The sequence below is a fragment of the Podarcis melisellensis genome, assembly GCF_964234715.1.
Source record: "Podarcis melisellensis genome assembly, chromosome: 3".
Lineage (NCBI taxonomy): Eukaryota > Metazoa > Chordata > Lepidosauria > Squamata > Lacertidae > Podarcis > Podarcis melisellensis.
Genome location: NC_138530.1, coordinates 56,886,892 through 56,909,824, shown reverse-complemented (window position 1 = coordinate 56,909,824; position 22,933 = coordinate 56,886,892). Strand labels below are relative to the sequence as shown.

Genomic DNA, 22,933 nt, shown 5'->3' with positions numbered 1-22,933 from the left:
TCTTTCTCTAGGCAGGGAGGAAGCCTGTTTCGCACCACCACCGCCAGCCCTTCGGCAAATGAGGCAGGCGGCAAACCAAGAAAGCGGCTGGGGCTGGGTGGGAAGGACTACTTGCCCCCCCCCGCAGTGTGCCCCCCCCAGCAGTGTGCATAGGAATTCGTGAGATATATATATCATATATACATATGTGTGTGTGTGTACGTATGTCTGAGGGACAGTGGACCGACCCACTGTGGGAAAAGTTTGCTGACCCCTGCAGTAGAGCATGAGACTCTTAATCTCAGGGTCACGTGTTCAAACCCCATGTTGGGCAAAAAAATCCTGCACTGCAGGGGGTTGCACTAAATGACCCTTGCCGCCCTTTCCAACTCTACAACTCTATGATTCGATTATAATGCCATAAATTATGTCTCCCAGAATGCTATTGAACAACATCAAGCTCAGTTTGCATCCACATCTTGGATATGGAAGCAGAGGCAATCAAACTGAGCTGCTGTTTCTTACCAAGATGAGATATTATTGACATGGGAAATCCTGTTACAATCATGGAAATAAATGCAAGGTAAATTTGGAGTATTATCCTAGAAACTGTTGCTTAATTTTTGTATGATTTATAGCTCCATTCAACCACTGTGGAAGCACCATTGATTCAAGTTTCTAGATTATTCTCCCACCCACAGCATTTAAAAAAAAACCAGGTACTGTAATTGACAAGCTATTAGAATTACGGAGGGTTCTGTTGCTTTATGGCATAAAGGGATTATACAAACAGATCATTAAACGCCAGGTCTGCAGATTGGAAACATTCTATAACATTTTGCAAGACTTATGTTTCTGAGCAATTGCTTTCTAATTCACTTTTCAAATTTAACGTGAAGCTTTAGAGAATCAGCTTTGCAGTATCACACTGTGCACATTTAGGGCTGTGGAAAGGTTTGTCTTCTGTCTGCATCTTGTGTTTGCTTGGCTTCATTGTAGTGTATGAATTGCTTATATTAATGTAAGATATTAGCGCTGCTTAGTTATTTTTTAATCACTTTTTAACTAAATTGTTATACAGAATGCTTTTTTCTGATATTGACTACAGTATTTTTCCTTATGGTGTTAGCTGCTTGGGTCTTCTTTTAATGTATTTTGCAGTGTTTATTCTCTGCTTTAAATGCAAAGAGGAACAGAAAGAGAAAGCAATCTGTACATACAACAAAATATAAACACACATCCCTCCTATGAAAAGTGGTGCCATAAAAATGTGGATCAAATTAAAAGTGACATTATAAGGTATTTGTATTTATTGTATATCTACCTTGAGTCCCCAGATGTTTTTGGCCTACAACTCCCATGATCCCTAGCTCACAGGACCAGTGGTCAGGGATGATGGGAGTTATAGGCCAAAAACATCTGGGGACCCAAGGTTGAGAAAGGCTGACACCAATGAGGGAATTTCCCTTCAAAACAATACTAGCTTCAGAAGAGATGTTTTCCTCAGGACTGCAGTAGACAGAGGACAGGGAGGACTTTTTCCTTTCCACACCTACTATTAATTATCAACCCACCCCAGCTGATGCTATTTGCATTTTTTAAAACCTGCAACATTAGATTCAGATATGCATTCAGTGAAATATATAGTTTAAACTATTCTGGAAGGCCTCCAGAGTTGTAGAAGCTGCTGCATTTTTGGCGACCTGTTTCAATGTTCAGCATTACGTATATAGTAAAAAGTTTCTTCCTAACATCAAGACAAACTCATTTGAGTTGCCATTTGAACTTTTATCTCTTCTCTTGACTATGCTATGTAAGGAGAAGAAGAGATTCTTATCCTCCCCATGGCAACCCTTCATGATTTGTGAGTCTCCTTAGGCTTGTTTGGAGTAGTTTTTAATGGGATTTGTAGATAATGAACAGGAGAGTTGTGTTACCATTCCTGCAGGATTTTTTAAAATAGTACCGTAATTGCTTATGCTTGCTTGGAAAAGTGCAATAAATCACAAGGCCCATATTAAAAAGATCACATTTTAAAATAAAACATGAAGCATATAGGACTCAAATATAAAAAATTGCACACAATTTTATATGTGCATATAATGTGTGTGAATAGTTTTCATTTTACATCAGTTTTTCATAAGAAGAGAAGCAGCTAATATGTGAATAAAGATATGCATATCCCCCCTCTGGCTACTAGCCTGAGAGGTTCTTATTCTGTCTAGATTTCTTGGACCTTTTTCCTCAAACAAAATTCAGCAGCAACATAGGGATGTGTGGACCCCATTTCCTAGGTTGTTCCAACCGAACCCTTTAACAAAAAGGACCACACTGCATCAAAGCAAGTGCTATCCCACACTTTCCAGTGCATTTTCTGGTCACTTTCCTCATCGCAAGATGCCTGATATTTGGGGAAAATAGGTTTGCTTTGCAAGAGCTCCAGTTCAACTTTGATTCTGCAGCCTGAATTTGTCAGGATGTGACTGAATCTCATGCAAAAATAGTGAAGGTCTGGAAGCTCTCTTAAGAGTGCAACGAGGTGAGCTATGGGACATCTGAGATCAGGATCTTATTATTGTTTTTAAAAGTTAAAAGCAGCCACTGGTATGTATGTGTGTATGGGGGTAAGGGTCAGTTTGGGGCTGCACTATTTTCCCAATATAAATCAGCTATTTGTTTAGCCAGGGAAATCATAATGGTACCTATATCTTTCAGGTGGTCAATTATTTTGGCCTATAATTCTACATGAGGGACACAGGTGGCGCTGTGGGTTAAAGCCTCAGCGCCTAGGACTTGCTGATCGAAAGGTCGGCGGTTCGAATCCCTGCTGTGGGGTGCGCTCCCGCTGCTCGGTCCCAGCGCCTGCCAACCTAGCAGTTCGAAAGCACCTCCGGGTGCAAGTAGATAAATAGGGACCGCTTACCAGCGGGAAGGTAAACGGCGTTTCCGTGTGCAGCTCTGGCTCGCCAGAGCAGCGATGTCACACTGGCCATGTGACCCGGAAGTGTCTCCGGACAGCGCTGGCCCCTGGCCTCTTAAGTGAGATGGGCGCACAACCCCAGAGTCTGTCAAGACTGGCCCGTATGGGCAGGGGTACCTTTACCTTTTTATAATTCTACATAGCCTATATAAGCCCCAGCAGATAAATACAGTATGCATAGGATTGTGCTAAAACCTCTGAAAACTCCTCCCTTGGCACCATAGTTTTCCTTTCTGGCTCCTTTTAGCTTTTTAATTGTGGGAGATTCTTGATGCATGGATCTCGCACATCATGTCTAGATCGACTCTTATTAAAACTCCCCCAATCCTTGAACTATTATTATTTTTTAAATGTAGTACCCAAACAAGAACCTACAAAATTCCCTTTCTTGGTTTGGATAGAATTCAGTGACAATTCTCCCCTGTTTCTGCGGCTGTTGATTTTGGCAACCTACTGATCAGTGAACTTATTTGTTCTCTAATTTCCCAAAACCTGCATGTTTTGCTCTTTACTTTGCCTACTGCAGAGCTTCTCAAACCGTGGGTAACAATGTGTTTCTGGGTGGGTTGCACAACACACACACACACATTTTGAGGGACTTTTACGAGGCTCACAGCACACCATTCTTGTCAGTGTGATGTGATGTGTTAGTGTGATGACTTAAAGTCTCCCTCCCTCCCTCCCTCCCTAATTATGCTTTAATTCAACTCAAATACATGTCGCCTATATCTATATTTACACAGAAAAACAAAAGATTCATAGCTAACTACTGGTGTGATATTTTTGTACTTCCTGTTATAGAGAGAGGTATGGCTTGAAAGGTGGTGTCAGGCTGTGTACACACTCCCATTTAGTCTGCATACAGCGTGCTTCCCACAGCTGGTTTTGCATGGCATTAACCACAATCCATATCTATCCTGTATCTATTCTGTGATTTCTTATTTAACAGTGTTCTCCCCAAACCAGCTTTGATCCAAACTGAGACAAAGAAGAACTTAGCTGCATTTTAAGCCAGCAATGTGCAGAGCGTTAGATTAAAATTGGCCCAAAAAGGACTGAATAGGTTGGCCCCACTTTTAAAAGTCTGAGATGCATTGGTCCATTGTAATTTTTCCAAAAAGGAAAAAGAAGAAACTGTCAAACCATCTATTTTACCTTTCTGTATTTTCACTTTTACAAAGTTCAGGCTGAAGATTCCCCCAGCAAACAGTTTCAATAGATGTATAATGCTGACTCTGCAGTTGCAAAACAGAGGGACTTTCTCTGTTTTTAAAATCTTCATTGTTTTATATTTGAGGTGTCTGAGTTTTTGATAGGAGTGGCTGGCTGTATTTTTATTAAATGTTTCTAATGTTGTTTCAGCTGCTTATGTGAAAACATTAAGCATTCTCATCATTAATGAACATGATTTAGTAGCTCTGTACATGGCAAAAATTCCATTCTGGTCTCTTTGAATATATCAAATGCTTGGCTTAAGCATCAGTTACTGTGCTTTAAACTACTGTACTAGTTGGACACTGGGTGCAGAATTAGTCCTTTATTTTCATATGGAACCTAACATAGAGCATTAGGCGTGTGTGTGGCTTTTTTAAAAAGCCAGAGCCTGCATGGAAAGCGTCGTAAATAATTTAGCAGAAGTGAATGCTGAAATTAGTTAAGGCTCCACATTGCTTGGCTCCAAATACTGTAGTCTAATTGTAGCAAGATATGTAGAAGTGCCCTTTGGAGGAAGCCCAGCTTTCACCACCATCACCACCCTCCCCCACAACCCAAAAGGACAACGATGTGCTCTTTTCACCATGTATGTACAGCACATGATCCCTGGGATTTAAATTTACTTAGTTCTTGTAACTGTAGCAAGTAGAACAAGCAGACCGAGCCAAGGGCTCTGGGAGACAAGATAATGAATGAGATACGTTTTGTGCATTGCTGGCAAGAATTTTGGATGGCAAAAAGGAAGCTAGCTGTATTTCTATTATCTTGCAAAACTGTTGGCTCATCATTCAGTAAAGTGGTTGCTATATTTAGCAATGTTCCTATGGCCTGAACCTGTTGGAGACTCAGAATCAGCTTCTACAATACACAAATGCAACCTACTTTCCAATTATTTCCCTTGCTTTTGGAGTAGGGATTGATTTTGCTCTGCACGCACACCCACTCCTTTAAAAAACAAACATCACTACCATAAAGATAACGATGATGGTGCTGAAGCATTAAAACACTGGATTATTCTAGCTCTTGGGGGCCTTATCTCTTCTCATACAGCAGTGGTCACTAAGCTTTCTATATGTTCAGATTTTTTATTTATTTTACTAATTCAGAAGATTCTGTATCTCCTCCACCCTTTTGACTGAATGATCCTCAGATTAGTTTACAACATATTATAGTAAATACACACAGATCCATATGCACAAACCCTAAACACAAACAACCCAGTTACCTGGCTGATGGCAGAAGCCACAGGGTGCTTCTCTTCTGTTCTTAAGTCCCAGGGCAACCAGCAGCTGAAGCTGAGTGTTCTTTCTTCTCCTATGAACATTGGATGGGGTCAGGTTAGATTTCTGAAATAAAAGTTGTTTTTCCCCACCCTCAACAGTTCAGTAGCTGGTTCTCTCTCTCTCTCTCTCTCTCTCTCTCTCTCTCTCTCTCTCTCTCTCTCTCTCTCTGTGTGTGTGTGTGTGTGTGTGTGTGTGAGAGAGAGAGAGAGAGAGAGAGAGAGAGAGAGAGAGAGAGAGAGAGAGAGAGAGAGAATATTTTAGGTGAGCACTAACAGAGCTGTGAAGGGCAAGGTCCAAATAAGTAGTAGTGTCTGAGTTTGTGACACTGTTTTGAAACAGCCCAGGTAGCATGTGGACTTGACCTGAGTTGGAGTAGGAAGACTAGGATGTGGCTTGACCTTCAGAATGTGGGATAACAAGTCTCATATAACCAGCATGCTTAAGTCTAATGAATGCATGAAGGGGATAATACCACAGAATAAGCTGTCCTGCGAGGCTTAGCATAGGTCACTCTTGAATTCCTATGCCAATAATTTAGGAACTTTCAACATTTTGTAATTAAGCTAAGTTTTACTGCCTGTGCAACTTTCTGAAGCACGTGAACCCGACCTTTGAAGAGTTTGTAAGTAAATCATTTTTTTATTTACCAAATGTGTGGTCTTTTTCTATGCTGGGTAAGAGAGAAACTGGAATTCGCTGTAAAGGACATATTTTAAAGGTCTAACAGACTGTATTTGCTGCCTATTTTGTGATTTTAAATTTCTGCTAGGGTTCTCTCCCCAAATAATTCTTGCCCCAAACTTGCCTCTTAGCATCTGGGAATTCTCCTTTCAATATTTCTTCATTGAACCAACACAGAACTGGGCATCTCTCTTCCCAGCTAAATTGGCTTTCAAGCCTTTCCACTCCACATAGGGAAATGGCTCTGTACACAATACCATTTACTCTGGCCCCAATGCACTCCCACCTCTGGCTTTTTGAATCCATGTACGCCCAACATTGCCCACAATGCAGAACTATCCTGTAGTTTCTTGAGAAATATCGCTGCTTGAAATGTTTTCTCTCAAATCAACTTCAATCAGGAAGTAAAACTTCAGCCACATTCACGATGCATTTTAGCTGAGGTGTGTACGTTTGAGACAGCCTTTGCACATACTGTATATGGATGACAGTGCCAGGCACAGATAACAGCTTAATGATTAGGAGGGAGGTATAGGTGCATGAAAACCAAACAGTTAATGTGCATTGGGTGAAGGCATCCCCAACCCCTCTCTGGTATGTGTGTAGAATAGTGTGCAAATGCCACATGAAACACAGTGGGGGGAAATGGCCTTGCTGCATTTTAAGCCACTAACGTGTATCTAGCCTATGCAGCAGAAGATTTGTTGCTGGGAGTAATTGACTTTCCCCGTTCCATCTTCTTCCCTCACAGACATCCTAGTGACCCAGCCAGACCCACTGTTTCCCCCATCTTAATGGAGTTACAAGTTTTCATGCTCAGTTAGGAACCCCTGGCAATTGACTCATTGAGTGGTTTTGAAAAATTGCACTTTCTCATCCTCAAAGATCCCATACTGGGCAATAGCATATGCTAGATTAACAGGGGTTGCTTCTCTTAGTTTTCTTAATTTGCATTTTAAATTGGGCTAGTTCTAGGGTAGGCAGAAGGGAGTTTGGGATTTATTCATAGAATTTTCTTTGGTTGAGTATTTGCTTAGATAGCAGGAGCCTCCGGTACCAAAATGAAACAGATGTCATGCAGATGTCGCACCGATAAAGTAACATAACAACTCTTTGCTGAAAAGAGGTGGCATCATTCATAACATGTGGGAAATGCGCTCATTAAATCTGCAATTGCTAGCTGCACATTACATTAATCATCTGATTTAAAAGCAGGTATGGATCTAATATTGGCATAAATAGGTAACGTGCAGGGAAAACATTCTTTTTGCCAATGAAGAATTCTTACATTGATTAGGGCATATCAAGAAGTTGGGAATATTTTTGAAGTATGTTTGGTTCTAGTTGAAAGGATCTTCAGCATTTGTAACACTTCATTCTCCTCATAAAAGTAGGCAACAATACCGTTTCCATTACAATCTCTTCTCCCTGAAATTATATGCCAATCCTAGTTTATAGTGTCTGGTCCTGATGGCACTTTGCATGGTACATCCAAGTTTAGAGAATATATTTTACTGCATTTGGGTCAAAACCCACAGTATTAAAATCTAAAAATAATGTGTCACTTGATAGTGTCCAAAATTGCTCTAAATTATTCCATTGCTCTTTCTAGACATAAAGCTGTAAACTTAGTTCTGTGCCAGTAAGTTTGTATTTTATTTGTGCTGTTCCGAATATTTGTTCAATGTTTCCTAACCGGTGCCGAAACAACACACTGCAGGGGGACAGGGGACACCCAAATACTAATAGAATACTGCATAGTTGGAAAAGTACTTTGCATCTGATCTGTTCTCTTTTCTCCCCACAGGTCTGCCTTACCCCAGTTCCACAGAACTTTCATCCTTTCCTATTTGCAGATGTGCATGTTACCAGAAGATACACTACCACAACTAGAGGTTAACAACAGCCAGGCACACAAACAGTGCTATCTAATGGATGGGCCTTCATAAATTGTTTCAAAAGATCTGGTAGTTTTTGCAATATCTCACAGATTTTAACTATCAAAAGATTTTGAACCTGTGCATAAAAAATCAATTTAATTTTTTTTTTTTTAACAATACATGCTGACGCTGGTTGGGGTACAATAAATACATATGAACTTAGCTTGTGTTTATATGATGTTTTGTAAACTGAAATCTCTAATAAGAAGGAAAGTGACTTAGGTTGCATATACACAGCATTTTATTCTATACACAATCTAGTTCTACTGCATATTTTTTGCCACTGAAAAGTACTTGAGAAACCGGTTTCATTTAAAGAATAGAAATTTACTGCAGATTGATTCTGCATTACCCTGCAGTACAGTGGTAACTCAGGTTAAGTACTTACTTTGTTCCAGAGGTCTGTACTTAACCTGAAACTGTTCTCAACCTGAAGCACCACTTTAGCTAATGGGGCCTCCTGCTGCTGCTGCGCCGCCGGCGCCCGATTTCTGTTCTCAACCTGAAGCAAAGTTCTTAACCTGAAGCACTATTTCTGGGTTAGCGGAGTCTGTAACCTGAAGCATTTGTAACCTGAAGTGCCTGTAACCTGAGGTACCACTGTATGTCCATTTGAAAACAGGTGCAGACAGCCCAGGTGCAGACAGCCCTGGTGCAAACAGCTGCAGACAGATGCAGACAGCCCTGGCAATGGGGTTGGGGAGTGTCCACAGCTGCCCTATTACGTTCTAGGTGGGTATATACACTAACATCGCCATCACTACTTCTTTCTTTCCCTGTTTAGGGAGGTTTTTAATATTTAATGCTGTATTGTTTTTAACACTAGATTGGAAGCCGCCCAGAGTGGCTGGGGAAACTCAGCCAGATGGGCGGGGTATAAATAAATTATTATTATTATTATTATTATTACTAATTTCTTCATTCACCTGGGGCATGAGCAGGGGGGGGAAAGGCATGGAAAACCTACTCAAGGAAAAAGCTTTCAAGCATAGTCACCTGTGTGGATGGCAGATGGATCTAGATTGAAGCACCATGTTCAGGACGATCATCAACAATTTGGGATTGAGGAAAACTTAGTTAATTTTTGTGCTGCAAATGGCTTTGTGTATATGCAGCCTTATACCGAGTACTTACATAACTAGAGTTCCACGCCACCCACAATCTCTGCTGAGTGGTAGCATGATTCCAGGGATTCCAGGTGCTCACCCAGGGTGTCCGCAGTGTCTTCTAAATACTGTTTATTTATGCATATTTACACCTGAGTTCAGATGGAGAGGGCATTCACAGCAAGTGGGGCTTGTCCTTCCCAGCAGCACAGCACTGGACTCAAATGCATCTCCGTGCCTCTGTAACAGCCCACTCCAGCCAGCCAATATGGCTGCCGCCCTTCAGTCCCTTCATGGAGACTTCCTCCTCCACTTCCTGCTCCTTTCCCCCAGAACCCCTTGCCAAACACAACTCCTCCATCCAGTACATCATCCCCAGTGTTCCCTTGACAACCTCTGTTTCAAAAGCCTCTTGCAAAAGACACTTTTTTCCTGTGGTGACACCACACCCCCAGTTACCCTTGCAACTTTCCCCTCACATCTTCTATTGCCTTTTGCTAACTAACACACAGCCTGAGGAGGAACTTCTCTCTCACACACACCCCACTTCTTGTCTGATGGTGACCCTGCTATCACCTTTGTTCTTTCATAGCACCTCTCTAAGGCACTCTCCTGAGGAAACTGCCTTTTTAAGGCCTTGCTAAATCCGTTGGTCAAACCCCACATTTACTAATTTCAGAAACTATGAGGAGAACTTGGCACCAAGGAATTTTAGGGATCCTTGCCCCCTGCAAACCCATAACACTGGAAAGAACTTCCCATTCCACTAAATTGGATTTAATTCTGAGTAAACGTTTCTAGTATTACACTATTAATATGTGATTTAGGACCCTGAAATTGCGGCGTTGCTGACATTTCTACATCAATCAACTATAATCAAAGGTACAGAAGTCTAATCCTGCAAGTTAAATTTGGTGCAACAAGTATAACTTTCAAAGTCTCATAATGCAGGTTTTGCCCAGTAAAATCGCTTTCATAAAAAATTGTAATTGATGCTATATGATATGACAGTTAAATAAGCATATGTTTCCACTTGAAGGCCACTGTAGAATAATAACAAAACTTTAGAGAGGAAATGGCCTGGCTAGTTCTAAATCTGAAACCATTTTGAATGAAATACTGTACTGTATTAGCAAGTCTTACTTTGCCCTGCCTCCTATTTGGGCTCAGCTAAACAATAGCCACAAAACTTTTAACAAAAGACTTTACTTCAATGAAATAATCATATTAGAAAAAGTATAAGAAGTGTACTTCAAATATACCGTATATCTCAGATTGTAATTCTGCACTTTTGCCCTGGTAATATGGGCCAGGATCCACAGAGCTGGGTACAATTTTAGATTTCTTCTCTTTTCTGAACAGAAGCAGCCTGCTGTGCCACATCACAAACTGCACTTTGCATGGTCCCTCTCATATTGAAAATAAACTTGAGAGGCACAAAGCAAAAGTTGTCGTGGGACCACAGTATTTGGGTAGTACTTTGGACTCAGGTTGTGATAGTTTGTTTCTCAGCCGTTCCCACACATGACCCCTTGCTAGCCCTACAATAACATTTTAGTCTTCAGGGCTGATTGCATTGCTATGTGCACCTGTTCTGCACAATATGTGCAGGTTATCCCATCATCCCTTCAACTTTTATAGCGGTGCTGCTGTGCAAATGCCATGACTTCCAACTTTGACAGTAACATTCCAAAAATTAATCTCCTTCCCCTGACATTGGGATCCATATAGGTACATTTCCATTCAAAGTGCTCTCCTCAAAGTCTGAAATTCTTGTATCAGTAACCAATTCTTTATTTGGGAGATAGCTGATTCTTTGGAAGATGGCTCGAAGGAATCACAAACATGTAAACTAATTTAAGCAACTATGTTCAGCAAAAGTTGTGTACTTAGCAGATGTGGTTTATCAAGTCAATTCATCTGCTATCAGGAATAGTTGTATTTCCTGCTTAAACTCTTTCCTTTCACTAACAGTGTGCAACTCAAAGAGCTAGGAGCAAATATTTCATAGCAATAAAGTGACCACGATTTCTCTGTTCCTTTAATGCCATAATCCAAGCCAGCATCAGAGTGAAATCAGAAGGGTGTGTGTTAGGAATTCAGTCTCTCTTTCCAGTCTCCCTGTCTAGACAAGTACTGTACATGTCTAGGGTGTTTGCAAATTGTGTTGGCTAAGTGGGACAGATAAAGGATTCTGCTGGTGTACTGGCAATCCCCTGCTGCCCAGCAGTCTCCCTATCTGAGCTGATCAATATGGTCTTAGATATGGTGTTTAGGAGCCCCACATTCTTAGCAGTGGAAGATGTCAATATCCATGCAAAGGACACCAGGTTGGGGGCAGCTCAGGACGTCGTGATCAGCATCACCACCATGAGGCTGTCCCAAGATGTCATTGGCCCAATACATGTGGCAGAGTGCACATTAGACTTGGTTTTATTGATTGGGTGGGAAGATGGTAGTCTGCAAATGAGGGATTTTACATCGATTGCCTTGCCAGTTCTCTGTTGAGGTTTAGGCTAACAGCAGGTGTATCCTCAAGGTTACCAGAAGGCTCTGGGTTTTCTTCCAACTGATTTCAGCTGTTACACACTACACCTTTAAAGCACATCCAAAGCACATTATTTTCCTCAAATAATTCTGGGCATTGAAGTTTGTTAAGGGCTTATGAGAATTATAACTCCGAGGGGTAAACTGCAGTGCCCAGAATTCTTGGAGGAAAATAATCAGCTTTGAATGTGCTTTGCAGATATGGTGTGTGCACAACCAAGTTGGCAGTCAATCTGTGATACCCGGAGATAACTCAGGGTGGCTGAGTGCTATCTCTCTTAGCAGAGCTGTGGATTTCATATTTTTATCCTCACCTCCATAAGAATAATGTAAAATTTTACATGGTGCATAGAGATTGCAGAGAATGATTGTTATTGTTCATAATTAGTATTTATTGTGCTTTTAAAAATTTGTTTATATGATTTGACACTTGATAGGTGTCACAGAGACTTATACTCAAAAGGCAGGTTAATTACTGGGCAACATATAAATGATGTATGATAATAATGATTTTTTAAACCAATGGTCCTTCTCTGTTCTGTTCATTTTAGTTTGTGCCAATGGTGAGTTCTGCAATACTAAATATTTCAGAAATACTTGAAAATAAATGTTTATTTAAAGCTGTCAAAAGTTACTTGAAAGAACCTGGAAATGGCTTCCTCCTTATCTCAATGGGTTTGCTCTATCATACTTGTGAATTCCTTATTTACTTCAAACAAAGCAAGTGTGCCTGCGAGTATGAAAGTTGTTGGACACTTGGATGAATGTATTGAGGGGATCCTCATCAAATCTGCAGATGACACCAAACGGGGGGGGGGGGGGTAGCCAATACTGCAGAAGACAGGATCAGGCTTGGAGAACTGAGTCAAAACTAACAAAATAAATTTCAATAGGGACAAATGTAAGGTTCTACACTTAGGCAGGAAGAACCAGATGTACAAATATAAGATGGAAGACACGTGGATTGTGAGTGGTAAATGTGAAAAGGATTGAGGGGTCTTAATAGACCACAAGCTTAACAGCAGCAAGAAACCTAATGCTATCTGAGGCGGCATCAAAAGAAATCTTGTGTCCTGGTCAAGGGAAGTAATAATCCCGCTCTATTCTGCCTTAGTCAGACCACACCTGGAGTACTGTGTCCAGTTCTAGGTGCCACAGTTTAAGAAGGATATTGACAAGCTCGGAATATGTGCAGAGGCGGATGACCAAGAGGATAAAGAGTCTGGAAGCTAAGCTTTATGAGGAACAGTTGAGGAAACTGGGTATGTTTAGCCTGGAAAAGAAGAAACTGAGAGGAGACATAAAGTAAATGTAAAGGGACCCCTGACCATTAGGTCCAGTCGTGACCGACTGGGGTTGTGGCGCTCATCTCGCTTTATTGGCTGTGGGAGCCGGCGTACAGCTTACGGGTCATGTGACCAGCATGACTAAGCTGCTTCTGGCGAACCAGAGCAGCGCATGGAAACGCCGTTTACCTTCCCACTGGAGCAGTACCTATTTATCTACTTGCACTTTGATGTGCTTTCAAACTCCTAGGTTGGCAGGAGCAGGGACCAAGCAACGGGAACTCACCCCGTCGTGGGGATTCGAACCGCTGACCTTCTAATCGGCAAGTCCTAGGCTCTGTGGTTTAACCCACAGCGCCATCTTCAAATATCTAAAGGACTCTCAAATGTGGGGGAGAAGCTTGTTTTCTCCTGCTCTGGAGGCTAGGACCTGAACTAGTGAGTTAAAGTTACAAGAAAGGAGATGTCGACTAAACATCACAAAGAACTTTTTGTTGGTAAGAGCTGTTTGGCAGTACAGTGGTCTCCAAAGGAAGGTGGAGGACTCTCCTTCCTTGTAATTTTTAAGCGGAGTGTGGATGGCCATCTGTCATGGATGCTTTAGTTCAAATTCCTGCATGGCAGGGGATTGGACTAGATGACCCCTGGGGTCCCTTTCAACTTTACAGATGTATGATTCTATTTTTGCTGATTTCGTTTTTATGAAGCACACTCTGCTGAAGTTATTCAAGCTCCACACCCTTCATCTTACACTCTAGATTTCAATTACTTGAAGAGCAAATGCGAATTTGGCCAGGAGGAGGAACTGGGGGAAAGCAGATACAGTAAATTAAAAGACAGAGAAAGATTTCTGGTAAAGCCATGAGAGTTCACAGAACAGTGAAGGGGGAGGAAAACACGTTTCTCCTCATTTCTCTTGCAAGAGGCGCTCAGCTCTGGCACTTTTGCGCTGCTCCTAGTGAGGAACAGAGTGGGCAGTTGAAGCCGATGGCTGCAAGAGGCCACACTTCTGTCAAACTGACCTCTGCTCTGCTCAGCATTACTAGCCGTCGCCTAGGCAACGAGAGGCGATTCCCCGCCCCCGCCTGCCCTTCCCTTCTTTTTTTTTCGCCTCGCATCTCGCATCTCGCTCCTCCTCCTCTCCCACTGCTATCCCGTTAGCACTCGGGGCAAGATCTCGCGATGCTTGCCAACTGGAGTGGCCGCCATATTGTGTGACACTATTTTGATTTGGACTCGGCTGGCTGAGACGCGCAGCGAGAGAAGAAGGAGGTGGACGAGGGGGGAGGGACGGGAGCGACTGGGAAGCCGGAACCGTTCCAAGCGAGGTCGGGAGCGGCGCCTGCAAGACACCCACCCACCCGCCCAGCCGAGCCCTCCCTTCCTCTGCCCGCCGCCACAGCAGCACCAGTCACGGAACCCCCCTTCCTCCCTCCCCCGGTGGCGGCGGGAGGAGGAGGCGGCGGCTCAGGAGGGGCTCGGAGGTGTCCGCCTCGCCGGTTGGAGGCGGCGGCGGCAGCGCGGGCGGTAGTGGCGGCGGCTGTGGGAGGCGGAGGCGGAGCCGGTGTCGAAGAAGGGTAAGACTGGCCGGAGCGGGCCTGGCGTCGACTGGCTCCTTTTTCCTGCAAAACGCTCGGCCCTCAGAGGCCTGAGAGGGACTGGGCATCCCCCTCCCCTGCTCGGGCCCACTCCGGCCTTCTTCTTTCAGCCCCCCCGGCGGAGGGAAGAGGCGGCCGGAGAATCCTGAGGATACAGGCGGGAACAACCCCAGTCAGCCTCCTTTTCCGAGGGGTGACAGCCCTGCGGGGTCGCTTCTGCAGAGAGTGCCTTTGCTGGCAGTGCGGTGCTGAGCCAGGCAGAGGTGTGTGTTCAGCCCCAGGGTCAGGATCCCCCCCAGGCAAAGCTGTCACCACCACGCGAACTCCCCAGCTGAGCCCGGAGGCTGCGACTTTTTTATTCCCTTTTCTTACGCGAGAGGGTTTCCTTCCCCCTTTGGCCCAGCCCAGCCTGGCTGCTGCTGCCTCCTCCCCACCAACCCCCTGACGGGAACACGCTGCTGCTGGTCTTGGGAAGAGGCTATCCATCCGATCTCGGTGGTCTCCCTGGGTCACGTGTGTCACACGGGGAGCGGGTTGTGGCGGGAGGCCTACAAGTCAGGGGGCATCTCTCCATGGAAACGAGGGATGGGGTCACTTTTGCTGCTGGTGGGGAGCAGGAACGGGGCAGCGGATCCAGGCGCCCTCTCAGATCTGCAGAGTAAGCCTCACAAGGTTAGGGTTTATTCACCAGTAAGCACTACAATTCCAGTACACACTTCACTTGGAATAGAAGGCAAGTGGTCGTGGTGGGGTAATCCCTGTTGAACTTAATGTGCAAACGTGCCATAAATAGAGGTGGAGTTGTGGTGTCTCTCTTGGTCCAGCCCCCTTGGGGTTTTTATACCTCTGCCCCTATTCCTCTGATTACTGGTGTGAATAGGACTTCTGTTACTTCAGCTGTACAGCCATATTCCAGGTTTACTGGAGGAGTAAGGATTATTTCGGTTAGCCATATAGGACTTAGCTTTTTCCTTTACTTCTTACTTAGAGTACGGTATGCACATAGGTGTTGTGCCATTATTCAGTTATGAGACCAGGTAAATGTTCCTGGTGGGATTGTGGCAACTTTAATGCCTGAACCTTTGTATTCTTCATTGGGAGTAAGTTTCATTCAGTTCAACCATAAATGTGGTTTTACTTGTAGGTAGATGTGTGCTTAGGATTGCTATGAGTCTCAGAGGATTATTGCAGCTTTTCAGTGAAATCATTTTTTTCATTCAGGAGCAGGATTCCAGTCCTAATCCCATTTACCTGGGAGTAAGCCACATTGAACTAAGTAGGACTTCCTTCTGGTTAGACATGGTTAGAGTTATGCTATGATGCATGTTTACACACTGAACACCCAGCAATCCTGTTTGCTCAGGTCTGTAACTCCATTGCTTAGAAGACGTAGTCAGAAGTAGGGTCCATTCATTTAAATGAAGCTTACTCAAAATTAAGTGGGTTTGGACACCAGCAAACAATTGCTGCCCATATAAGGTTCTGATGGTAATGAAACTTCAGATTTATTTTCTATAGATTAGATTTCAGGCAAGTGGACATAAGGAGAGGGCAGATAAACTGGTGTGAGATGGAAGGAAAAACATCCATAGAAGATAACAGAAAAGGGGGGAAACTGCACAAAAGGAAGAGGAGATTTGGCTGCTCAGGGAGGGAGAACCTTAGTTAACCTTAATTAAATAAGCAAATCCTATGTTTCATGTCGAACTTTTATGTCGATTTGGAATGAACATTAGTTTTATTTAGGTTTTTTTTAAAAAAATGTAAAATGACAAGACTTCGCAAATTAAAAAGAAAGAATGCTATTCACTTTAGAACTACTACTCTATGTTGCTTCAGTGTGGGCAAATCTAGGGAGTTTCTTCAAACTTCACCAACAACGGGGCAACAAAGAAAAACTGCTGCCTATATTAGGTTCTGAGGGTGCTGAACCTTTCCCCCAAATCCTCTTCATTTTGATTTCAGGCAAGTTGACATTAGGAAGGGGGAAGTGTTAGAGAAGTGGATTGAAGTGACAGAGAAGGTGACGCAAGGTGGAAGAAAGTGAACAGCATAAAAAGGGAAGTGAGAGGGAGACAGAGGCAACACCAGCAGGTGAAAGGAAATAGAAGAAGGTGAGCAGGGAAGGATAGAGATGTTTGAGAAGGTGAAGAGAATATGGAAGAAGGTGGATTAGCTGGTGATAGAAAGGATTGTAAAAGAGGATGAGATGAGAACAAGTAACCGAGAAAGGACTAAAAAAGTGGATGGAGGAGACAATAATAAGGCATAAGGTCAGTGGAGAGAAAAATAAAGGAATGACAGGTGGTGGTGGACAAAATGTGCAAGCAGGTAGGCAAATAAAAAAGCACCAGCCAGTGACAGAGGAAAGGTGGTAGTGAAAGTTACAGAAATCAAGAAAGTGATAGAAAGACCTTTTTTTGTAAGAAAATGCAAACATAACAGTGATTTGTGATTTGCTCTCTTGCTCAATATTAACCACAGGCTTCTCTGAGGAGAAAACTCCCAGAAATCAAAGAGATGGTACAATTACTAAAAGGGTTCAAAATTGTGACCAACAGTACATGAAATATTGGTTGACCTGTACTGAAAAATACATGTCACTGCCTCAGTGTGTGATATGTGGTGAGATGTAAATGAAGAGGGGAGGCTTGAGCTTGGCCACCTAATCTGTTTGTGGATGAGCTGGGATTTGCACTTCAGTCTAGAATCCAGAACCCTTTCAGAGGATGTAATATTGGAGTTACTTGCCATGTATGAAGGCATGTACTCGGACCAGCCACTGAGGAGGCCTTGGAGAGGTGATAGAAAACTTCCCCTTCATGAACTTGAAGGTCTTTTTTAGTTAATGCTTGAAGTGTTTTCCCCTTTCTTTTGCAACAAACAGTTCCTTCCATTGACTTCCACTATCTGGATTTGATCTAGAAAGTTTGGGTTAGTTATTTATTAAAATATTTATATTCCACATTTTCCGTTCCTTTGAAAGAGCATTCAAGTTGTGTAATAATATTTCAATTAAAACAATGATAGATTATTTAAAAAGCAAATACAGTACAAAAATTAAAAGATTCAGACAACTAATTTGGACAGTATTTAGTCATAGCCTAAAATTCTGCAAAACAGAATAGTATTTATTAAGCCCTGGAAAGTCATCAAGGATGGGGGCATACAAGCAGGGAATTCCAATGTCTGAACACCACCGAACAGTGGAAAGGCTCGTTTCCAGGTTCCCACTAGATGTACTTCTGGTTCTAATTCACTGAACTTTAGAGGTAATGATCAGCATCTTAAATTGTCATGTTAAGTGAACCAGCCAAAACAGCTGAAGTTAATAGTGGTCACATAGTCTCTAGCACTTTCCATAGTAAAATTCTTACTGTTGCATTCTGCACAAACTAAAGGTTGCAAGCACTGTTCAAGGGCTGCCCCATGTAGAGTGTTTCAGTCATCCAAGCTGGATGTCACTAAGACACATGTGACCCTTGCCAGACCATCTTTTCCCAGGAACCTAACCTGAGCAAAAGCATTGTTGGCCATGATTGCTATATTGGCATCCAGGAGCAAATAACTTTGGCACTGATTTTTTTTAAGAGAAGCAAAACCTGTCCAGGTTATATTCCCATTCTTGGATCAGCTCTCCTATTGACCAGTAGCAATCCCTCTTATTAGATCATACACATTCATTTACTGCTAAACACCAGCTAAGAGCCTTCACGGGTTCCTTGGACTTGGGACCAAAAGGAGATATAGAATTGGGTGTCATCACAGTAACGGTGCCCCCAAATTCCTGAATAACTCTTCCTAGCAGTTTAATGTAGATGTTAAATACTATAGAGGGCAGAATGGAACTCTTCTGAATCTTACAGACTGGAAGTAATGGGGCTGAGCATTTGTTCCCGCACCCTGTACCATCACCTGGAACCTACTGTCAATGAGGACTAGGACTAACAGAAAATTGTGTTCCAGGTCCCGCTCCATCCTGACAGTAGAGAATGATACCACAGTCATGGTACTGGAAGCAACTGAGAGGTCCCATGAAACCCAGAATGTTGTGCTTCCTCTGTCCAATATATAGCAGGTTTTTTCCTTCTTTTCAATGGGTTTTCATAAAGATAAACTTGATTTAGTTCTATGTGTATGAGTTAGAATGAGCTGTGTTGAGGTGTCTGGCTAACATGGCGTTCCCTTCCCTTTCCTCTACCCATTTTGCCAGGAGAAGGGCTTCAGTAATGTTCACTTTCAAAGATGGGAGGAATGCCCTCCCATCAGATGCCAAGGAAATAAATATCTATCTGGCTTTTAGAAGACATCTGAAGGCAGCCTTATACGGGGAAGTTTTAAATGTTTGAAGTTTTAAATGTTTTAATATTTTGTTGGAAGCCGCCCAGAGTGACTGGGACAACCCATTCAGATAGGAGGCATATAAAAAATATCATCATCATCATCATCAAGGCTGCTACCAGTTTCCAGATAAACCAACTTCAAGCCATGGTTAATGAAGCTGGCTTTTTAAATCAGTTTGTTTTAAGCCACAACCTCTGGTTTGTATATAATACCAAGCAAGGATTATTTGAAAATGAAACTTCAAGGTTTTTTCTTGTCATGTGAGAGCAAGTGTGTGTGTGTGTGTGTGTGTGTGTGTGTGTAAGCAAGCCTGAGGCTTTGCTGTGACTCACATTAGCTCTTGCACATAGTGCTAAACCATCCTTGTGTCACATGTGAAGTAGCCCATTAAATCTATGTACTAACTAGTTTTTTTAAAAGGTTTGCAGCCAGCAGCATTGGACAACTCTCCCTCACCTTGTTAAATCTCAGAACAATGAGAAAAGAGTTTATGGTATTGGGGGGGAGTAGGTCTAGGGTAGGAGATGCTCCATTGTATGAAATCCTTCATTGTGTATTTACCAAATTTGGCAGTGGTACTTAAGAGTAAAAAGCTTTGCTGCAAATATATATTGGGTTTGTGCCTATATTTTTGGATGATAGTATTTTCTTTTGTTTGGGTTAATTTTAGTTAGCTAAAAGCAATTTCTGTTTGTTGGAACAGCTGGTTTGCTGCTTTTATCATGCTGCTAGATCAAGTGTATTTTTTGGAAGAGTTCAGCAGTTGTTAAAAGCCATATAAGTAAACTTCTCAACAGTTACTTTTGATGAACCAGAGTTAAGATATCCCTTTTTGAGTTTGAGACAGGATGGGTAAAACTGGGACTGCCATTGATAAAGAGTGAACACTAGTTTTCTTTTTCTAAACTGTGCACGTATTTGGAAGTCACTTTACTAAGGGACAGAATTTTACGAAGGAAGCAGTAGTGAATGCTGTACTCTTCGAATAGAATTCAGTGTTGTGCTCTTAAAATTGTTCTGTCTGCACAAGCATTGCAGCTTGCTAGATGGAATGATCCACCCTCCCCCCGGCCCCATGTGCTGCTCTGGGATTTCTCCCAATCTCCAAGAGCCATTTCTTGGAGGGGAAAGGAAGCTCTGTTGTGTAAGCAGAAATTCTTGCACCGGGATTCCCCTGATGGGGCTGATGTGGTGAATCCAGCCCTTTGAGGCTGTACACACTGTAAAGCAATGTTTAGATCCTGGTCTAGTGCATATTGGCTATGGCATGCAAATATTGGGTGTTAACTAAGAATATAATTGTGTCATCTACATTTATAATCTTCAAAAAGTTTATTTATTTATAATCTTCAAAAAGCACAAGTGGGATGTTTGTTGAGTAGACATGCAATAACTGCTGGAGCTCTAGGCATTTGGTGGTAGAAATATGAAACACAAAAGCACTGGATAATACTTTAATATGTATACTGTATTGAGTAATAGCAACAGGTGAGATCTGCTTGAAAATGTTGCAGTGTAGAGTGCTCCAGTTCAGAGAGTTAAGCCCTTTTTCCACAGCCATCTTCCTTTCTCTGACTTTGCCATACCCCTTCACCTGATACTCAGCATTCTGTGGCCACGGAGCATGTTCATGTCTTACCTCTTAGCATTTTTTCCTAAATATTGTTTGTGTGTCTACAAACCTTGGGTTTCCGCCGAGCACTCTGATAGCTCCCACTTTTTCTAATTGGTGCTGTTTTGGTTCTAATCCTGTCAGCACTTGACAGCTGGGATTGCTGTTAAAGTAATAATTTTAATACAGTTGTTAAGAGTTCAATAACAATATTTTGAATTTTCATAGAAACCTTAGTACCTTCCATTAGACTCATTGCTGAAAAGTCAGAAATCATTTTAATTAGTTGCTGTCAATTCTTCATTTAAGTAATACTTATCAAAAAGGCAAAGCATCTTACGTTCTGAATTTCGAATGGAAATGTAGTATTGCTATCTTGAGTCTATAAAAAATTAATTGTTGCCTCAGCTGCATTTCATATCTTTCTTCAATGATGATATGATGAAAAGTTTAAATTGACATCACTTAATGTACATGGTTCAGCCTCATTTGCTCAGTGTAAATTTTACTATTTTACTGAATGAGTTAAGTAGTTGAGTATTGACACTGGAAGGGGCAAACGTTTCAACTCTTAGCCGTCATAGGTTTAGATTAGGGCTAGCAAAGAAGTGTGCCCCTTACTGTACTCTGAGGGGCACCCCAGAAATCTGTCATAAGCTAATTTCAGGCCTTAGTTTGAGTGAGTATGTGGACCTGCAGAAGCCCTTCCAAGTTTTACCTATATACCTAGAACACGTGAAACAGTATAAACAATACATTTGAGGATGTACATAGCATATTTTTCTTCGTATTGAATTCTTGCAGCCAGTTTCTACATTTTAGGATAAGTTTTCAAGTCAGAATCTGTCGCTTTCTGGAGAATTTGATCTCTGTATATAATGTCATTGTATCACTTTCTGACCTTGGTCAGTACTGCACTGTAGCTGAAATACATTTAGTTTTTGAAATATACTGTTAATTGTTTTTCAAAAATCTTACAGATATAATAGTTTTTAAAAGTGATTTATTTTGTCCTTTTGTATACCTCCTTTTCCCCTTTTCTTTTAGCATCTTAGCTATCATGCTTTCAAATGTGTCTTTGTCATAATGAAAGCTATCAGCATGCACTTTTATAAAGAAGCTGTAGTTCTTGGGGTGGGATAAATTACCATTTTTACTGGGGTGTTTTATGATGTTATTATAGATAGTGGTTATATCTCTTTATTTTAAAAAAATTAAAAAGAAAAAACAGCCCACAAGTGACATGGCACTATGTTGGTTCTTGGACATTCATTGTTTCTTTGTATATGTGCATGCTTTACATGTGGTGTTTCCCCCACATGCTGTTGTTAATGTGCTATGCTGTTAATAACTTGAATGTATGTTGGGGGTTTAAGTATTTTGTTTGTTGTTATTTAGGGTCCGCTTGGAACTAGAGGAGGGATCAATTTTTTTCACATAAATAAACTACGCTTCCACCATAAACCGTACGCTGGAGCGGTACAAGTTCTTCATATGTGCCTTTTCTCTACATAGAGATGATCTAGCCGCTGTTTCATACATAGCATTTCCCTATATGGGAATGAAACCTACATACAAAAATGACACACATAAAGAAGTTGTACCTGTCCAGACCACATTTTGTTGGAAAAGTGTAGTGTAACCCATCCTAACTTTAATATTAGTTAGAGGAAAGATATCCAGTTATGCCGATATTTCAGAAGTAGAATGTAGTGTTTACTCTGTTACTCTTTTGTGTTGAGAATATTCTGTTTCCCCTTCATATTCATCAGCAAGAGCCACTTTAAGTGGAGAGATTTCTATTTGTCATATCTAGTTCTAGCTGATCCATAAGATTAATTTATTGTTAGGGCTAGTAGAGAGCACCTTGCAAGGAATTTCACTGCAATACTACTTTGGTGATAGGTGTGGATCAGAAAATTGTCCTAGAAATTGGGAGGCCTCCCATCTCTCGTAAGTGGTTTTTGGCCTGGAAAATCATTGCTGGGATATTTAAGCCTACTTTATTAAATATTTGTCAGTGGAAAAGGGTAAATTGCATCTACAGTAATTGACAATGCAACAGTAACCATGTATACTCAGACATAACTCCTGTTGAATTCAATGGGGCTGACCCCCAGGAAGAGGGTTGCAGCCCCAGTCATATTTAGAAAAGACCCATTCGTATGAACGGATTAAGTTAGTTGCAAGATGCTTAAAGCTGATTGATTTCTATAGATCTACTCTGAGTATGACTTACATTTTTTAAAGTCCAGTTTCCATTTTGTGATAGTGAAGTAAAACTTTGGTAAAGAGAGAGTATTTTTAAGGCAGAAGTCTAAATAACTGAATACATAGGGTACCATCTGCCATCAAGCATTGT

The 22,933-nt window shown here is 41.8% G+C and overlaps 1 protein-coding gene and 1 long non-coding RNA gene across 13 annotated transcripts in view; one reads left to right on the top strand and one right to left on the bottom strand.

Moving 5' to 3' along the window:
- Positions 1-14,084, bottom strand: part of LOC309366542 — a 107,126-nt gene extending 93,042 nt beyond the window's left edge. For 8 of the 10 annotated variants that reach the window (XR_014166736.1, XR_014166737.1, XR_014166738.1 and 5 more), the window contains exons 1-2: positions 9,213-9,530; positions 5,400-5,488 (exon numbers count right to left, since the gene is read on the bottom strand). This is a non-coding gene — a long non-coding RNA (uncharacterized lncRNA). Of the gene's footprint in view, positions 1-5,399; positions 5,489-9,212; positions 9,531-14,039 lie in introns of those variants that run through there. The other 2 variants (XR_014166735.1, XR_014166744.1) reach the window with 2 other exon arrangements.
- A 176-nt stretch (positions 14,085-14,260) lies between these two features.
- Positions 14,261-22,933, top strand: part of TAB2 (TGF-beta activated kinase 1 (MAP3K7) binding protein 2) — a 53,090-nt gene continuing 44,417 nt past the window's right edge. Inside the window, exon 1 of one of the 3 annotated variants that reach the window (XM_081905163.1) lies at positions 14,261-14,594. The gene's annotated coding sequence lies outside the window, so the exon portion shown is untranslated. Of the gene's footprint in view, positions 14,595-16,623; positions 16,730-22,933 lie in introns of those variants that run through there. The other 2 variants (XM_081905160.1, XM_081905162.1) reach the window with 2 other exon arrangements.